At 32.5% G+C, this 20749-nt stretch overlaps 1 protein-coding gene across 4 annotated transcripts in view; it reads right to left on the bottom strand.

Annotated features, from left to right (window-relative positions):
• Ets65A (DNA-binding protein D-ETS-3) overlaps nt 1-20749 on the bottom strand; it is a 155411-nt gene that overhangs the window by 43107 nt on the left and 91555 nt on the right. The gene's annotated exons all lie outside the window — the stretch shown is intronic.

Below are 20749 nucleotides of genomic sequence, written 5' to 3' on the forward strand. Positions count from 1 at the left end.
CAGCTCCGGTTACATCACAGGAACAGGCAGGTAAACGAAAATAAAATTGATTAAATATTTTTTTTAATGTTATATGAAAAAATATGTACTTACTTTCAAAAGGTACCAAAAAACTGTCTAAGGCGTATTTAAAATAAAATAAATTTACGAAAGATTTTTTTCAAGACAAAGGAAAACGATCTATTTTTTTTTAGAATATTTTTATTATTAATAACACATATAATACATAACGTACATATTATATTCCCAGGAGTTATTAAAAACAACTCGTTTGGGACCATGCATACAAGTAAATCATTTTTGTGACAATACATAATATCACGCATAGTTAATTTTTTTAAGAAGGTAAACATGAACAGAAAAAATATAAAAGGAAAAATAATGAAACCCACTAAACCGCGAAACCAGCTTGTCAGCAGTACATCCGAATTCGTAAAAAAACATTATATATAAAACATAAAACACAGTACTTTGCACCATCTATATAAATTACATTAATAACTATCACAATCAAAAAGATTTAAGTAATATTTTTAATTGCGACACTTCTGGATTTTCTATTCGACTTTTTGTGTTTAGCTCTTTGGGCAGTTTGTTAAATTCGGAATGGCCAATATTTTCCAAAGACTTTCTGCCAAACTTCGTTGAGCGAAACTTAGACACACGAAGATTCCCCGAATAACGCGTATTGTAATTGTGAATATCATGACCAAATGCGTATTTTTAATTTGTGTGAGCAGAAAAGTCAATGATATTAAAAATAGTATTGGTTTTGTCATGCAGTGGCATCAACTTGAAAGGAAGTATTTTTGTCTGTCGGTAGATATCCTTGATATCCATTACCCTTGTTTAACTCTTAAAAGACTGTGCTGAATAATCCCTTTGCAGCCGGTGGTGTAACACAATGTGACCACAAGCATAAGTCGAGATATTTTGAAATGTAAGCTAAAATACCAAATTATTTACAATGGTATGTGTTAAAAATGATCTTTATTCAAAGATGTTACATAAAAAATATAAAATTAAAGCATATTTATGCAAAATAAAGTTAGAAATTGTGTTCATTCCTTTTAAAATCCCGCCAGCAAGCGCTGCCGCCCGCGTCTGGTTGTCGACTGAATTCCGAATTACACTTACGACTGAATTTAGCGGAAATAGATCAACCGGGAGACTAGAAAGTATGCTATGCTAATACAACTCTTATTTGAATGCAAAAAAGAATATCAATTTTTTATTGCAAATAAATACTAGATTTTATTAGAATAAATAAAAACGCTGTTAAAACAAATTCTTAGAATAATATTGAAATGAAACCTAAAAAATTAGCAAAAAAAACTTGTAAGAAATAAAATAATAGTACGTAATACGTGATATAATCAAATCATAATTAAACATACACAAAAATGACAACGTAAACACGTTTTTTAAAACTAGTTACGAACAAATTTTTTGAACACTTTAAATGAAATAACTTTGCACACTTCCTTGGGTACACTTCCACTTATTTGTTTGACCAATTAGCGCTTTCATCCTCTAATGGACATCTTCAGACTGGCGAATATTATACAATGTAAGGATGATTTATAGAAATCAAAATATTATCTTAAGTGTGGAAATGAGTGGAAGTGTACCAAGTATTTTTGATTAATAACTTATATGTAAATGTATGTAAATACTACATCATTACAATGAAATTCCATCAAGAATTGTCAAAAAATAATTTAAATCAGATAAATTGTGAATAAATTGTAGAAACATTTCGGGAACACGGTGTGTTAAATACAGCGTCAGCTTAGTATACTACAAAAAACTTCACGCGACTGATGTGCTCTCTGTCCCACAAGTGGTATAATTCTGTATCGTGCTCTTTCGGTATTGTTTTCTCGGTCACTCAAGCTCCGCCCCTAAGGAATAGTGTCCTTGTCGGTCTTCTGATATGCTATATTCTCGTGCTCTTTCTTATAAAATTTAATAAACCACTTATAATACTGGCATCTCTTTCGTTTGTTTAAATTTATTTTACAAAATGAAGAAATTGTTTTTTATAGAAAAAGCCCGTGCATTTTTCATAAAAATGTTTCCTTATTTTGGTGTAAAAAAGTCCATATAAGGATTACAAAAAATATGAGTTGGTTATTTAAAAAAATAAGAGAGTTATTAAATGTTTTTTACCCGAGGTAGACATCCGTTACCGCATAGCCACACATGAGTTAATTTTGGGTAAATAATATATTAACCCTCTACACAAACAATTAATAATCATTGACAACTTAAACATAAACATCATAATATTTAATTTTATTAATTTATTAACTTATTCCAATGTGAAATTATTTTTTTTTTATATCCTTTATAACTTTACAGTATAGATATGCATATTTGAATGCAAGAAAAAGTTTTTAAAAAAGGAAATTTTTAATGAAAAAATAAAGTATAATTAGTTGTTATCAAAAACATTGTGTTTCAATAAAACTATATATTTTTTAAATCACCTTTTTAAATGGATACAAAGTTATATTTTTTGTTCAAAAAAGCAAAACACCAAAGCACATATTTATCGATTATAATCGTCTGGATTTGTGTGCAGCTAAAAACATCCCTGTTACTTGTGCCTAATTTAATCCTTGTAACATCCCCTCTTTCGCTCCGCTGGGGTAGAGTAACGTCCCGGAATTCACGTAACATTAACTTGAATAACAGTTCTTCGCAATTCTTTCTAGCGACCCTTTACGATCAAAGGAGCCCACACTCTACTTCGCCGGCAGATGGATGCTAGCGCCGATTACCTGCCAATTATACTCGTGAGACCGCCCACTCGACAGAAGAGGGATTGTTAGAGGATCGAGGCCTTTGTGAATCTGGAATTGTGGACTGATGTGATGCAGGCCTTACAGATGTACACTTGTAGCTCAATATTGACATTATAAGGAACTGACTATACACGAAACATTATTTATTTATTATCAACGCAATCATTTTGCTTAAATGTTATTTTATTTTTAATATTACGTATTTTCTCGGTTATCATTTCACTTAAATTACTTTTCTTAACATCCTCCTCTCGATCGTTTTATCTTGTCGGGATAGTCCTCACGGCAATATATTGAAGGGATCTAAAAGCCATAATGGGTTCTCGAGGAGTTTATCACATCGACAGCAGGAGGAAAGCATGTCTCTAAGATCAGCCTCCATCAGCCTCTGTCTCCAGCACTTCTAGGAACTCGTTGAGAGGAATTCTCTTCGATCCTTCCCCGCACCACTTGTTTCTTTATCGAGTATGTTTGCCTTGTATCTTCTGACGTCACCAAAGTACATGCAGTTGCACAATATTATGAAAGGGGAAGGCCCTGTCCAATCTTCAATTTCTTGTCTTTAATATTTGCCAGATTTTGCACCAGCACCATATTTCTAACACGTTTTTTTCATTTCTAAAGATACTATTACATTAGTTCGCCTTATTTTTTTTCAATAATTTTGATCAATCAACTGTCTTGATAAGGTATAGTTTTTTATTGACTAAGAAACATCTTCAAAATTACTATTTGTTTAAGAAAATAGTTCAAACATTAATATACATTTAATGAACAAATTACAACAGGGATGGAGAATACCTCAAATAAGGGAATATCGAAACCTAGGCATTTACAGGGCTTATGACTTGTCATTGGCTGGTTTAAGAGGCCACTTTACACACTGTGTAACATTCATAATTTTGCCTATGTTTGAACATCCATATTTCTTCCATTCTTCCATTTGTTGATTTCAGTGAAGTTAAAGAGCTGAAACCAATGAAGCTGTTGTGAAGAAATTGTTGTAATTTATTAATCCCAATGACTCCCGAGAAGGTGAAATCCAGTCTTTTGTCTACCAAAATTTGGACAAACTCGAATCTTGTAATATATGTAATTGGAAAATTTATTCAGTTTATTGTTTTGTCTGAACTACAGGTACATTAGTTTTTTGTTCCTTTTACAATTGGCAATCAAAAAAGAAACGATATTTTTGCAATTGTACTTCTAGTCGATTTGAAAACAATAAAAATTAACCCAGCTTTTTATACCATGGTCTTTAAACTATTTTTTTTTCGATAATTTAAACTCTGTTTTGTATTTTAGTGCCAAAAATATATTTGTTGAACAACGATTTAGCCTGGAACAAAAGGAATCCCCATTCTTCTCGTTATGTTTCTTCTTTTATTTCCATCAAAACGTGAAATCCGATTTACGGGACATCAAAGGGCAAATCATCACTTGGGTTAGTTCAGGCGGGAGCGACGAAAAGCCAATTACAGCATGCACATTCATCCCATAGTGTTGATATACAAGATAAATCAGACTACCCGCGATGGGCGACTATCTCAGAAATGTGGGGGGACAAAGAACTTCTATTCTAGGATAATAAGTATAAAACACTTATAGTTTTTGACATAATTTATTCGATCAAAAATGCAGAACCTCTTTTCAATGTTTAAAAATGCTTAAAACATTTTAGACATAGAATTAAGAATATTTATTTTAGAGTCACCCTCGTACACTCGCAAGTAAAATACTCATTTTCAGACTACGAACTGGGCTGAAAATGCCATTTAAAGGATGAAAGCATACATTGGTCAAAGAAAATAATTGACATGTCGCACGCTGAATAGAATACTGGCACAACTCAAAAAAGAATGAAGAATGTTAAACCCTTTGTATCCCGGAGCCGTGTAATCACGTGATTATATAACCATGCGTTGTGTCCCGGTCCCGTGTTTTCACGTGGTGTACCAGCTGTCTGAATAAGTGCATTTTATTTACATCTAGTGACGTTTATTAGTACTTTTAACGTTTTACGTTTACGTAAAGTATTTAATAGAACACTCGTGAAACACAATTAATGAATTCAGGGGTGGGGTGGTTTGAACGTTGTCTTGGGTTGGGTTGTTAGGGTGTGTTTAGCAGGGATTTGTGGAAAGGGGTGTTGGTAGAATAAAGTTTGAACCGCTTTGAAGTGGCAGCGATAACGCGATATTAGCCAGCGTCAAACGCCAAACAAACCACTGCGGGGTAACAAAGAGAATCGCTTCGGGGTATCGGTAGTAGCGAGAGATAGGAGAAACGGGAGGTAGATAGTGGAGGGGGGGGGGAGATATTGCGGTATGTTTGGAGACACCTCGTTCAGTCAGGCAAGAATCGAGTTTATTCATAGCGCAGACGCCTCGGCTTGTAGACTTTGGTTGTTGCGTTTATCAAACGCCATCTACGCTCAAAAATTTTCATTAAAAAAAAAAACAAAAAAAATGCAGGGAAAGCACTTTCTTCACATACCTGAAAACCATTTGGAAGACCAAGGGTATTTCTAGCGATTTCGATCATATTAAAAAAAAAATTTTTTTGTCTAAAATTCAGTATGCTTATTTATTTTCAATTTCAGTTTCATAAACCGCGGTTTCGGTTGACTTGAACTCTACCGCTTTTATTGCCCCTTTCACTGCGATTTTGGTAAATTATGTAGAGGGCTTATGTCGGATATTGAAATTGTAATAAAAAAATGCAAAGACTGATAAACTAATGTGCGCCAGATTATGGCACTTGAGCAGTGTTGTTTTTACACGCCATAGATATTTACTTTTGAAGTGTCCCTGCTGTTTTGTTTTTTTGATAAATAGTTCATTATGGAAACAAGAACCATCCAAAAACACTTTTATTTTTATTTGCCGTCTTCGGATGTACGATATACAAATATGATAACTATTTTTGGAAAACGTAAAAAAACGGTACATTTAATTTTTTTCAAAATTTTGTTCTCATGGTACTCTTCCTTAAAAAATATTAAACCTGTTGAGTTTTGGGGTTAAAAAAACGGGACAGCAGAACGTCGAATTTAGCTACGCATAATTAGTCGAACGTGCAGTTGTCTTTTATAGAAGAGAATGACTTAAAAATAATGTTGAAATACCTATTCATCAAAATCCTCAGCCACCGCCTTTCCTCTTAAGGTTGTGTAATTATACAAAATTATGTTGAATTAAAAATATGACAACCCTACAATTGCCTCGACATGCATATATTTATTTCAAAATAGTTTTTCTTCGTTTTTGATGAACAATAATCATAATTTCATGTGCGCGCTTAGCACCGATTTCTTTAGTTCGGCTTTATATATTTAGAAAAAAACTAAAAATTGAACGTGTTTTAGTTTACTCACACAAAAAAAAAACATCTTACACAGTGAAATTAATTTCTCATTTACGAAAATTAAAATGAACAACGATTCAAATCTATATACCTAGATTTAAAAAAGTAAATATAAACTAAATAAATATATAAAATGATAGTCCAAGCTCCCCATAAATTTGTTTTATTTAAAAAAATATTTTTTTATTTTTTCGAAAGCCTAGGTTAAAAAACCGTCCTCGCTCATGCCGCGGAGTAAGTTGTGACAAGGGAAAACGCCTCAGGCCAATGGGAATTTGCGTTTGTTATTTGTACGTTCGTGTATAGTATATCAAACGCCTCTGTTTAAACCACAATTTTAATATTCTTCTCCCCAGTTTTGGTGTTTAATTTGTCGTTAAGTTAAACAGATAATGCTTTGAGCTTTCAGTTCGTGAAACATCTCATTATCTGCTTTGCGAGGATATAAATCGTCGCACCGTGTAAAACAATTAAGAAAATATTTCGAACAATGTAGAAATTTCTGTATCCACTTTTTATATCTGCTCTACTCAACTGCGAAAAATTCTTAATACATATTATGGTATTTTAAATAATTTCTACTTACATAAAAGTCCTGTCATTGTTGATTAAATTTTGACATTAAAAATTAATTGCTATGAGCCTTTGATTTTATTTAAGTCTGATATGTATCTCAACAAAGATTAAAAACATTTTTGAAAGCAGAATAAACAGTTTGAGGCATTGACAGAACTCATGTCTTACCAATTACTGGTTTAAATGACCGACTTAAGCTTAAGAGCACTTTGTACTATTTATATTTTAACATCACCGTATGAATTTAATTTATTAATCTGTCGATTCTAATACTCGAGAAAGCTGAAACATTAATTTATAACAATATGTTTAGTTTGTCCGAACTTTTGTAGATAGAATTGGTTTTGACCCCACAAGGACTTATTGAGATGTTAATCTGTTAATATTACAACAGAGATGGAGAACATGAGAAGAGAACATGTATCTCATTAGCTGGTTTAAGTGGCTACTTTCTCCCAGAGATAAAAGCTGTTTAACTTCATAAAAATCAACAGTTGAAATAATTAAAGAAATATGGATGTTCGAACAAAGAATTGTGAATGTTAAACATTATGTAAAGTGGCCTCTTAAACCAACCAATAGTAGGTCTTAAGCCTTGTAAATAGTGTGAATGCCTTGACATACATGTTCGCATATCGAAAATGTTCTCCACTTCTGTAGAATATGTTAATTTTAATTCATAATAAATTTGCAAATACGTTTTACGTTACATTCTTTTTCAACGTGATTTGGACAAATAAAAAAAAAAAAAACAATCTTTAAATAAAAACGAGAAATATGTCCCACGCAAAATCGACAAAATATAGCGCATACATTCCTTGTTTTTATTCTTGAACAACTTTGATATTCAAAACATTTCCTACAAAAAGTTTCCCTCAAAACCTCGATACACGTGCAACATATGAGTGTGTTTGAATGTTTTTAAACCGCCTAGGAAAAATGAAAATTATTGAATTGTAAAACGTATCTGTGTTCACACTCTCTCTGCTTCCTAGAACACGGTACACGGATTCCTTCGCCATGAATGGGTTCTCGTCACGCCATGCGTCCGCTCGGTGATTTTATTTCCAGACGCTAGCCACTTTTCTCCAAGGTTGTATGAGGAGGGAATATCCAATCCGCCGTCACGTAGAAACACGTTTCCCACTTTAAAACTGTAAGGATCATGACTTCTTTTACAACTTTTCCATTCGCTGTATTTCATTTATATTTTATAAATTTTTTTCATAAAAAAAGATAGATATAAAAATATATCATAGAAATACTAATTTTGTTACATGTTTTGGGGTTTTTGATTATTTAAAAAAAAAAAATATTAACAATTTATCAAGCAAAGAGGCGACATATCGAGTCTTTTTTTAAAAATCAAAAACCTTGTTCCAAACTCGGAAAAAAATCTTATTTATGAAGCCTTTGTAAAAACTAAAATATGTTACATGCAACTATTATGAGGTACAAAAAATCAAAATGACATAAACAGACTACAAAGACAGCAAAATAATGATCTCCCGTATAAGCAACTAAAAAACTTATTAAACAAACTAAACAATCAAATCTAACTGAACTCATTTAACTATAACCCTCAAAATATATTCATAAATTAGCCACTGTAATTGTAAACGAAGAACTAAAACTAGAATATGAATTTTTAAAAAAATAAAAAAATTCAAAAGCAAAAACGTTAAAAAAATAAAAATAATGATAAACTCTTTTTTTTTTGCAGCCAACTTCGGCATATTTTTTTTTGGTTGTGGCATGTTCACGTCAAGTAAGAGAAAGGCCTCATTAATGTGTTGCGTTTCGCTGGGTCGTTGCATTGTCAACGTTGCGTCGTTTTACATATATTTTTTAGTGACATGCCACATTATGCATTGCGTCGACGTTTCAACGGATCGACGGACGAGAGACAAAGCGGGGGAATGATGATAGAATACGTTTGTTCCGATCCATTGTCGAATGAAGACTGAAATTCACACTTACTGAGACGCAGCTCTGCGACGGGTTTAAAGGTTTTTATCAAATACTCAAAGCTGGCCACACTCAATACTGCCGCAAAAAAATGACTATCAATATTTAACGCAGGTGTGGCATACGGTGCGTTGATCCGTTGCGACGACGCAACGCAATGCACTAATGAGGCCTTTCCTTAGCCGCTATTGCACAAGGCATTGTCCGTACGTGTTCACACAAGGACAATGCGGCCGCGCGCGGTGGGTAATCATTGTTCCGCGGAGATAGCCTCCCGTCGCCCCGGTGGCGATATCTCGGGACAATTTTTCGTCCTACAAATTGCAGTTTAGATGTTAAAAATGGTCGGGTCTTGGGACAAAACAACAATGTATTTTCTACGTGTAAACTGCTTTTAAGCGATACTGATTGGAATAATCAATAATAATTTCTTTTACCTAAGTGTTTAAATTAAATTAATTTTAGTTATATCAAAATTTGAAGTACATTTTTTACCCTGGAAAAAACTTTAAAAAAATATATTTTACGTGATTTTGAAAAAGCGGCTTTCGAGAATGGCAGCATCGTATTATTTCCTCACTTTTTATCAGACTACAGCCTTAACACCGTAATTGGATTTTTCGGCCTGATGAGATAAAAAAATAAATATGTGTGTATGCGTGAGAACTACGCGAATATGGATAGTCGTAGTATTAAGCAAAGGGGATACAGTGCGTAGTGTATAATCTCCCCCAAGTCGCATACAAAATACGCACAATACAGAGATAGTGATATTATGTTCGAGCCCAGCGAAGTAAGTGATCGCATGAATTTATGAAACCGTGCGTTTTTTTTACGCATCGGGTCCCGCAGTGATCTTTAACACTTATTTTCATCGATCACGCTATTCGAGGGGGAGCACGGATCCTTGACTAAACTGCGCTGGCGTCAGGACTTGGGACTTTCAAAACATTCAACGGCCTTCTTGATTTATTGAACGTTCGATCACCGAATGGAAAAATAAATCATCCTTAACAATGTCTTTGGGTGTAATCAGAATCGCTATTATGACTGTCTAAACAAAGCTAGTAGGCATAATAATGATCGTACTTAAGCTTATCCTTTTGAAAAATTATAAAAAAAATCTTTCTCGCTAGATTAAGAAATTAATTAGATACATAATACTGCAGAGCCCGTATATAAAATAATAATTATTCCACATATGGATTACTGCTCTACTGCCGGCGTCGTGGTGTAATGGTCAGTGTGTTTGCCTACTATGCGAGAGGTCTCGGGTTAGATTCCCGGCATGGTAGACATGAAATATTGATTTAAAATGGTGTTTTCCCTCCAGAATATTTCATAGTCCCTGGACTGGTACCTTAGGCGTAAGACTGATAATCTTACCTTTATGTTAAAAAATGTTCAAGATACACTGCGATTGGTGTACCGATGCAGTGCCCTACGCACCATCAGGTGCGGAAAGTGAGTGGTGATGAAATTTGAATAAGTTGGAAGTACTTCAAAATAGAGCCACGAGAATAATGCCAAAGAAAAAAATGGATAGTAAAATAATAATAAAATGCGAGAAGAACTAAATTAGATAGCGATGAAAAGAAACTGATATAAAATATGTTGTATTCTGAATTCGGGCAAAAAAATTTCAAGTTTCTGCGCCCCAAAATATTTAATGTTACCCGAACATTGTAAAACCATGACCCGGATTCAATTTTTTTAAAATGTAAAAAAAATAGTTACTGGGTTTAGGTCGAGAAAAATTGAAAAATTACTCAAAATACATTCTTAAATAATAAATGGTAAAAATTAATATTGTCGAACTGTATAGCTTGCCCACCATATACCGCACACCGCATCTGAGGACATAAGTCTTCTTGGCGGTGCCCTCATACACCGAAAATTTGCTTGTTGTCAATCGAGAAAACCAGTCCGAAGAAGATCTCTAAAATCTGGTAGTCTTAGCATCTTTGTGCTGAAAAAAAGTAATCCAGAAGTACATAATATGTACTTTATTAGATTGAGAAAAGAAGGAAGTAAATTTTTTTACTGATTGGGATTAAATTGATTGGACATGATCAATTCGCCGAAATGATAACAAAACTTTTTAAAAGCCTTAAAATTATTTTTGGAAGCCACTAGATCTGTATATCCAACAGGACCTATAACAGGGCCACGGATAGTAGCGAGAAGCTCCATTCGGTAATCATAGAGAAGGAGAAAGGGACAAGACCACAGGATGTGTTCAGAAGATTGGTTAGGATATCCGCAGCAGCACGAAGGGGAGTCAACAATATTAAAAACAAATAATTTTTGATTATGTTTACCATGACCTGATAAAAACTGCGTAGTCCAGTGATCGAGGATAACCCAAGAAGATTCTAAGCGCTGACGGATTGAAATATTGTATAACTGTATAGTTAATTAACTAGTAGTAATCTTATTGTTTATTTTTGCATAAAAATGTCTGCCTTAAAACAGGTTGTACTTAGTAAGGCAGACTAGACATGATCCGGAGAAATCTATTATCTAAGTGTGTATGTGGTAGATAAAGTAATTGTTATTTTGTTAATAAACCATGACTATTATTATTATTCGTTTTTAAATTTTTAAACAATCGAATGCCCAAATAATTCATTAATAAGACAGTGTTAATTTAAAATTATCATAAGTATATTACAAGAAATACGGATAAAATTAGGCTGCCATTTGAAAAAAAAAAGAATCACAAATATGTAGTTTGAGAGTAAATATTACTTTATTAACTATGTAATATAAGCCAACTTAAGGAATAAATTTGATCAAAAAAAAACTACATACAATAATAAATACGGCACATTGGTACATACAAGTTGCAATAAAATACAAGCGGTCTCGTGGTAAGATTTAAGATTCAAATCAATTAAAAAAATAAAATACAATAAAAACTAAAACTTAATAATAATCCTTTTTCAAAAAAAATTACGCATAAAAATATAACGAAAACTATTAAAATCAAAAGTCTCTTTATATATACATATATATTTGAACAGCAGTCTGAATACTAAACTATTTCTTTTCTAGAAAGTTAAAACTGGATTTGGCTAGTAAGTGTGAAAAAATGCAAGGCTTCCTAAACTTATCTTGAAATAGGTGAATTAATATCATAATTTGTTGCAGCAATTTGAAATGGCACATTTTGTTTAGTTGTCTTAACGGGTATTCGGGATTGGATCGTATTAAGCAAGTCAGTCACATATTTCTTAACATTCAATTTAAATTTTGAAATTTTTTCTTTGCAAATGTTTTTTCCCATACAGTAATATTTTTTTATTCCTTAAATACAATTGCTGAAATAGAAAAATTTTTGGGTAAGTCTCTTAGTCATTTCACCCTAGGCGCGCCCCAGCGGACTCATCCGAGCATGGATGATTCTACATTTAAAGATATTCATCGGAATATTGCATCACTTAGCGAAATATTGTAACTGTCAATCAAGGCATTAAGGCAGCATTGTTATTGGCCACGCGACCACTGCCACGCGTTGAGCTCCGCGTCGCGCACCCTCGCGTCAGCGGGGGATGATTTTAAACGAAATTCGCTGTTTAAATTTTTTCCGAAACATTTGGCTTGTATTCAATAACTTCACAGTTATTTTGTCCTTTTTCAGCTCAGACATTCCTTTTCCCTAAATCATAATATCATATCAACATTTTATACTTTTTTTACCACCGTATATTTTTTATAGGTACTCTCGGGAATGATTTAAATTTATTTATTTATTTATTTGAAACTTCAAATATTTGAATAATTGCACTTTGGTGGGCTTATTGCTGAAAGTATTATTTTCCAACCAATAACAAAACAGACGGGTAAAAAAAATGATTAAAATTTGTACAAAAAAATAAAAAAATTGAGAAAATATTCTAAAAAACTAGTAACTACTTTTTAGTCCTGTTTTACGTAAAATAAAACATAAAATAACATAAAAATTTGTTTCCATACATAATTTTGTTAAAATTGCGCTAAACAATAAATATTACGTACATGGTAAAATCGTTACTTTAATTTATTTGCAAATTATTATTCCGAGATTAATAAATACATTGTATTAAAATATCAATGATTAATTTTTAATTAATTCACCGTTCCTCTTTCCGCATTCAACAATGCATAGGTCACTGCATTTTCAAACAGAATGCAAAGTATTTTGATGTTATGGTATATGTCCAACACTTGTCCTGATTTTCGTTGGTTCTGATTTTTTTTCACACACAGAATTGTATTATTGATTAACCTGGACACAGAGAACTTTTGAATCTTGTTCGAAGCCAACCGTGTTTGTTATCATATAGCGATGGCACATATCGAAATATCAGCTTGCCCCTTTACGTAAGGTGGTTTTATTTAACACCCCTAGCCGATAAGCATGTACCGGATAAAGCCCGGAAAGGCTTCGGACTTGATTTCCCGGCCGACAGTTTTTCTGTTCCGGGTTGGAGTTGTAAATGGGAAAATTCCACAAATTAAAAAAAAAACTCTCATATTTACGAATGACTATTTAGTCAAAGTTGAACAACTTATAAAAAACACAGAGTAGAAAGAAGGCAAGACATAAAGTATTTTTTTTTAGAAAAAAATATTTACAATAAAAGCAAATAAGTATTTTCAGACGTAGCTTTACAGGTTAAATAATAGGGACAAATATTTTTTTTTAAACATTTATTTGCCACTCATTAGTAGCATAAACAATATTTTTAAATTTGTAATTTTGAATTCCCGCAAAAACGGCCATTGCATAGGCTACGCCCCTAACACGTTCATTCATGTTCATTTTTAACTTTGTTTGAAACCATTTAAACTTTTATAGAACATCTTCACGAATCTTGAATGCCAAACATGTCGCATTTTTCTAGTGAAGTATTTTTCATAATTTCTTTTTTAAAGTTATATGTGAAAACATTTTTCCACAATATCCATATTGATTTTGGAAATGCAATTAATTATTCTACATCCATTTCATACGTTTTTATCATGCATATTTATGATTTTTTTACTATTTTATTGATTGGGGATATCAACAGGAATTCATGTAAAAAAAAATATAACAAATAAAATATACAGACAATAAAACCTATGACAGATATCCACAGAAATTCATGAAATACTCGTACAATACATGCTAGTGTGTTTGTGTGAGTGTAAGTGTGTGAGAGGGTGGATGAGTGGGTGTTATTTATTTTTTTATTTTTTTATTTTTGCACCACAACAGGCCAGGAGGCCCAATTACAGTGGTAAATTACATCACAAAACACCCAGGCTTGAGAAAAATCACATTGAATTTTCTGTTATATTGGACTGAGGGTGGACACGTGTGTAAATATTATTGCACAAGTGTCAAAAATATATAAAATATTAAGAATTAGAGATAAGATAAGATTTTATTATGGAAACTAAGTATAAGTTAAAAGTCTGTTTTAAAACGCGCATTTTAAATGTTAATTGTTAATTGATATGATATTGTGATATTTCCCTTTTGTGATGGGTGTCACCCACATCAATAAGAGTTCCAGATTTTTTATTTCACAAATAATTGATAATTGAAGAAGTATTGGTATTCAAACATAAGTTTGTGCAACATAATGTTATCACAAGCAAAAGACGAAATATTCTGTTCAGACATATGAAAAAAAACATTGAGAAATAATATTTAATATTTTTTATTCCGTAATCAATGAAAACAAATTAATTATTTAGCCATGTGATAGCAAAATAAATAAAAAATCATAAATACGCTGATCATCTTAGATGCGTCCCCCATCACTGTCAATAACCGACTGAATCTTTTTCACGCAAACTTCGGCCACAGAACAGCGTTTCTATCTTCATTGTAATGAGTTCTATCTTCGTGATCTCTCTTATACGGAAATATTGCTTTACTGTCGTCACAGTCATTTTTCGCGTAGCTAGGGTAACTATTTTTTGTTAAAATAGTATACTAATACATAATAATAAAAATTTTACTTTCCAAATCCGGTGTGAAAATGTCAATTTGAAGATTACAATAAATACAACTTCATACTTTGTGCTATATGATTTATAAATAAATAAAAAAATTAATCAGACAAAAACATTACTTTTTACAATAAATAGTTGTGGTTTAATGTTCCCTTTAATGTCAGAGACGCCTCCTATTTATTCAGATTTAAATAATGATTAAAATGTCACTATTCCAATTTTTTAGATTTCTCGTTGTCCACTTTTTTTATTTTCTTTCCACTTTTACCCTTTCCTTTTCTTATAGTTAAGTATAGATTTTTATATAAATTAATTGCTATCTCTTTTTGAAAATTCATAATTACTATGTATTTTCACAAACCTAACGGTTAGGTACAGAAAAATTTGTTTGAATAAATTTAATAACTCAACAGAGACGGAGTCAAGGTAATTACAGGGTTTATGGCCTATCATAGTCTAATTTAAAAAAATCAGTAAAAATATTTTACTCACTTTTACCACTCTAAATATGATTCAATATTTCATATCACATATCGATGTTTAAGCAGAAAAAAAATAAGTTTGGATATTTTTCTGACATTGTATTAAATGAGCATTTCGTACCATTTGCTCTTACTAGAAGTTACATATTTAGTTACGCAGTTGCATATTTAAAATAAGTGATATGAAAACAAATACAAAAAGGTAACTTGTTATACTTCAAACTGCTCTCGCATAAAATTATCAATTCGTTTGTATGTTTAGACCAACGATATATACTATGTTTTAGAGTTATAACATTCATGAATCAAGAATTGTAATCAGTGATCTATATAAATTATTAAGTATGGTATTACCAATTGAGGCCTTTCTTGTAAAACCAACATGGAAAAAAATACTCTTTACAAAACTCGGCTCTTAAATTAATTAAGAGATCAGTTTGAATTGATAAGGAAGAGGTACCCAAACTTTTTAAAAAGCAAATGTTGTCCGTAAATGCTATTCTATGGCTCAAATTTGTTACTGGAGATCGATTTGATAGTAACTACCCGAAAAGGTATATACTTACACATAATACAAGGTTAGCATAACGTAAAGGCTTATCAGTACTGAGGTTTGTAAACACGTATGGCCAAAGAACACTTCATTTTACAATTCCTAAAATTTTCAATAAGATTTCTAAGTAGATCTTAAAAAAAATGTTGACAAAACTTTAAAGAAAAAAATAGTAAAATGGCTAATATATATAACAGAGCTTTATTTATTTGACGGAGTGTACATTTATCAAAATATAAATTTAAACGTGTCGATAACTTAAGGTCGATAATCAAGAAACACTTTTATTAGTATTAAATACCTACATACTTTTAAATCAAACTTTTGAAAATAAACTAATCCCAGTTTGCTTAAAAAGACAAGTCTATGAATCGTGTACATTGTCAGTGACGACATGCGGACTAGAAACCATGTCTATGACACAGAAAAGTAGCCAGAAACTAAAATGCCGCCAACGATCCACGGAATGACAAATGCTCGTTGCATGTCTAAGAGACAGAATAAGAAATTAAGGAATAAGGCACCGAAGCGGAGTCATAGATATCATGTATCGTGGCACTTGGCGAGGCAAAATGATGGCAGGTGGACACCCAAAGTACTGAAATGAAGACCATCGGCAGACAAAAGAAGTGTTCGAAGGCCACAAAAAAGATGATTCGCTATCATTGCCTCGATAGCCGGTAAAACGCGGATGATAAAAGCCGGTGATATCGAGAAAATAGTGGAGAGAATAAGGCCGAAGAAGAAGAAGATGCACTTTTATAAAATATTAGGTATGGCAAAAAAATATTCAATTAATTACAGGTTTTTTACACATTTTTCTTTTTCTTTCGGAGTGAGCTATAATCTATTATTAGATATTAACGAAATGCCTTACAAGTAATTTATGAAAATACAATAATATATTTTTTTGGGCAAGCAGTCAAAATAATGTCGCTAGAACAATGAAAGGCAATTTTTCTTTTTCTGTAGACGCGTCGTAATGGAAAAAGTTATGGAATTATACTGTCGTTATATTTGTTAGGGGAATTGGTTAGAGGGAAGGGAGGTAAATACGCCCCGGGGAGTCAATATTGGGCGCAATATTTTTAAACAAGTGGTGTTCGAAAATGTTAAAACAGATTGAGAAAATGGATTATTTTTTGATAAATGCATTTATATAACAACACCTTGGTATAATTAATTTAAAAAAAACTAATAAAATCATAAATTTGATTTTGTCAAGGCGGATGAAGAATACAGTACTGTAAGTGAATAATCAGGGTCCAGAACGAGTGTTTTCACTAGATGACTAGCTAGAAATTCTAAAAGTTGAGGGAAGATAATCCCACTAATATATTGGTGAGCCCGTTCGTCTATCATGTTTGAGGTCTCGGATTCAATTTCTGGCAGGGTTAACGTGAAATATTGATTTTCAGTTTTAGTTTTATAGTTTCAATGCTTTTTTGCATCATCGTGTGTTTATTGGAATAAAAAAGAAATGTAACACTTCATTGCAAAAACATAAATAAAATTAAAACAACTAAATATAAAATTGTTAACTAAAGTTAAAAAATGTAAAATTTACAGGTTGTTTCTACAATATTTTACTGTCCCTGGACTGGCGCCTGAAAAGTAAAACTGATAACCTTACCTTTATGTAACAGCGTTTGAAATATACTGAGTTTTTGTGTAAAAATGCAGTACCCTATGGATAACTGGGAGCAAATAGGGGGGTATGATCATGATTAATTCTAGGAATAAGTGTTTATGCATTTTTATGAAGTATTTTGAATACCAGCCGAGGAACAATGAAATACAGCTGAGTAAACCCACGTTTTAAATCAATATTTCATGTCGACCACCCCTGATATAAAACATTGTAGGCGAACGCGTTAACTACTACACTTTGATGCGGAATTCTTTTTTAGAATTTGACCTGAGAGTAGCCATCGCGTGGAAAACGTATTCTGGTTCTATTTCACAGCAGAACAGGCCAGGACTCAATCCAACGCTTCGATTTGGTCCAAGTTTTTGTAAACATTGACTGAATTTCGGCCTGTAGGGAGTTATTAACATTAATAAATTGCAACAGAGGCCGCTTAACCCACTTAATAATAGGCCATAAGCCCTGTAATTGCCTAGACTGCCATATTCATTAGTCAAATATTTTCATCCCTGCAGTATGACAAAATTAACATTTTGAAAATTCGGCATGAGTTTTTTTTAAATGATTTCTTAATCTAATTTTTTATATGAGGTCTTTTAAGGACAACCACAATGATACAAGTGTGGCGTGAAAGTGAGTAACGCGCAGAATAGGCAGACTGAGGTAAGTAGGTTGTGTCCGGCGAGGAAGGAAGCAGTTGGTAGCGCGGCCGGCGGCCAAATTTCCTGCTAAGATTGCCTTCCATACATGCCCCATTCCACCCTACTCTCCCCCACGTCGCAATAAGACGGCGACGCTACCGGCCGACGCCGACGGAAAAATATTTGCAACCATTGTAGATATAACATAAGGAATATTTAACTGTTCCTTGCTCAAAAAAATATACAGTCTACCTTAATTAACAGTTGTACGTCGACCGGTTTGGAAGTTACTACCACATCGTCAAGGCTTACTAACTTAGAAATTTACGCGTCACAATTTAAAAAACAAAATTCTAATGTATGTCACAGAGATAAATAAAATAATATTGATTGTTTATTTAAACATCTTTATTCCTTCAATTATTCAAATATAGATGTTCAAACAAATACATATTCAACAATATTTGAGTTTGTCCAAATTTTTGTAGACAAGGACTGGATTCAACTCCCTGGGGAGCTGTTTATATTAACATGAGAGGCATTTGAATAAAAATGTCATCGTCTTCAAGCTCGTAACGGTTACGAGTATATTTAATTATATGTCATTTTAGAACATAAAACGTAATTGATAATGAAAAAAACTTTGTTGTTTTTTCAAATCTCTCTTCAATCCGTGCCTCATGTCTGAGGATGGTGATTACGCCTGACTCCAGGCATGGCTCGTCTGTGGACAGTCTCCCTCCATCTGGAACGGTCTTGTGCTCTTCTATAGGCATTCGTCAGTGATGATTCTGATAATTCAGTGACTGTGCCGCTCCGCTGTCGGTTGACGTCCACGCGACCTTGTCCCTTCGACACTTCCCAGGAGAATAGTTTTCTCCAAACTATCAGAATCTCCCCTGAAAATATGCCCAAAGAACTGCAGGATTCTTTTCTTGCACATGGATATAAGTCTTTCTCCTATGTCCAGTTCCTGGAGAATACGAGTATGTTTATTCAAATACATACTCGTATTTGCATAACCTCTTATATGTAGGTAACACTTCCGTATCTTTCAAATAATAAAATATATAGACAATATTTTGAGTATGCCCAAATGTATGTAGACAAGGCTGGATTTTACTTCTCAAGTGGTAAGAGAGGTAAAACCGTTTCAAGGAAGAAATATGGAAGTCTAGGTATTTACAGGGATTACGACCTGTCATTGGCTGGTTTAAGTACCTAAAGCTTCACAAACGTCAACAGATGAAAATATTGAAGAAATGTGGATGTTCAAATATAGGCAGAATGGTGATGACAGGTCATACTTGAGACTTCTATATTTCTTCCTCAAATCTGTTCTCAAAACCTTCTATTTTGAAAAGAATTAGAAATAAATAAAATTATATCTTAACAAGAACTTCACACCGTCTGGACAACGAAAACCATTTTTTTTTATCATTGTGAAAATATAAGCTAAGTATTTTCCCAAAGAATACTTTAAAAAAAATTACAATGATTAAATTAATATTTTTTATCCACCGCACTCTGTAGGTGCTAAAGATTGTAATATTTTATTGTAACAAAATAAGAATTGACTATTTGTAAGATTCGTTTTCTTGGTTATAATGGAACAAAGGTTATTCCAACCACCTAGAATAGATGATAAATAATTCTTAAGATAGGAAGACCCGCCTCCTCCCCACTCCCGCCCTCGGAAGCCCCGCCCATCCTGAAAATCAGGAAGGGGATAGAGAAAGCACCTCAAATATACATATCTGTTTTTGTATTAATGTGAGTCGAAATATATGCATGTATATTATGCAAGTTTAGAACTGTTCCAAAATACATTTAATAATATGATAACACTTTCTAGTTATTGTCCCTAATCAATTTGTCTGTTGATAGAATGTTTCAGGTTTTCAGGATTTCATAACAATGTCAGAAAAAAATGATTTTGGATGCTTTTAGCTGTCTTAAATTATGAATTTACTTTAACGCTTCACAAATATATACAAATCGTATTTAAGTGATAATAATGGCACAACTCAAAACTTTTCTTGTGCAGAAATAATGTTCCTGAATATATTTTCTATCCGAACAATTAAACTTTTTCTTGGAAATGTATCCTATAAGATACATATTATTACATTTTTCCTCATGAATAAAAACACTAGTAAAACAACATTCAGTTAAAACGACTTTACCATATTTTTTATTCATAACTGCATTGTCACAATTCAGAATCGACTTTTATTAACTCTCGTGTGGCTGTGATGTCACACTAGTCGACATAGAACACAAGACTTGACATATCTCTATAATTTTTTTTAAATTATGAAGTTGTATTTTTTATATTCTTTAAATGAGCATTTTCACACCGGATTAAGAATAAAAAGTTGTATAACTATGCTGGATGTTAATACATAAAATATTTATCCTTGCTACGCGAAGAATTAATGTCAGAGAGAACACAAAGATATAACTCATAACAAGGAAGACGGAGACGCTGATCTGTGACGGGTGTTGTGTAAAAACTGATTCAGTTGGTAAACGACAGTGATAGGAGATTCACGCACGTAATATGAGCGATTTATTTATGATTTAAAATTTATTTTTCCATAACAGGGCTATATCATATGTTTATTAATGTAATTTATGGAAAATAAATTATTAAACAGAACATATCTATGTATTTTTTTTAAATGTCCGAACTTTAGAATATTCCACATTTT

This window comes from Micrasema longulum, unplaced genomic scaffold (assembly GCF_059751315.1).
Source record: "Micrasema longulum isolate JH-2025_06_02 unplaced genomic scaffold, ASM5975131v1 h1tg000735l, whole genome shotgun sequence".
Classification (NCBI taxonomy): Eukaryota; Metazoa; Arthropoda; class Insecta; order Trichoptera; family Brachycentridae; genus Micrasema; species Micrasema longulum.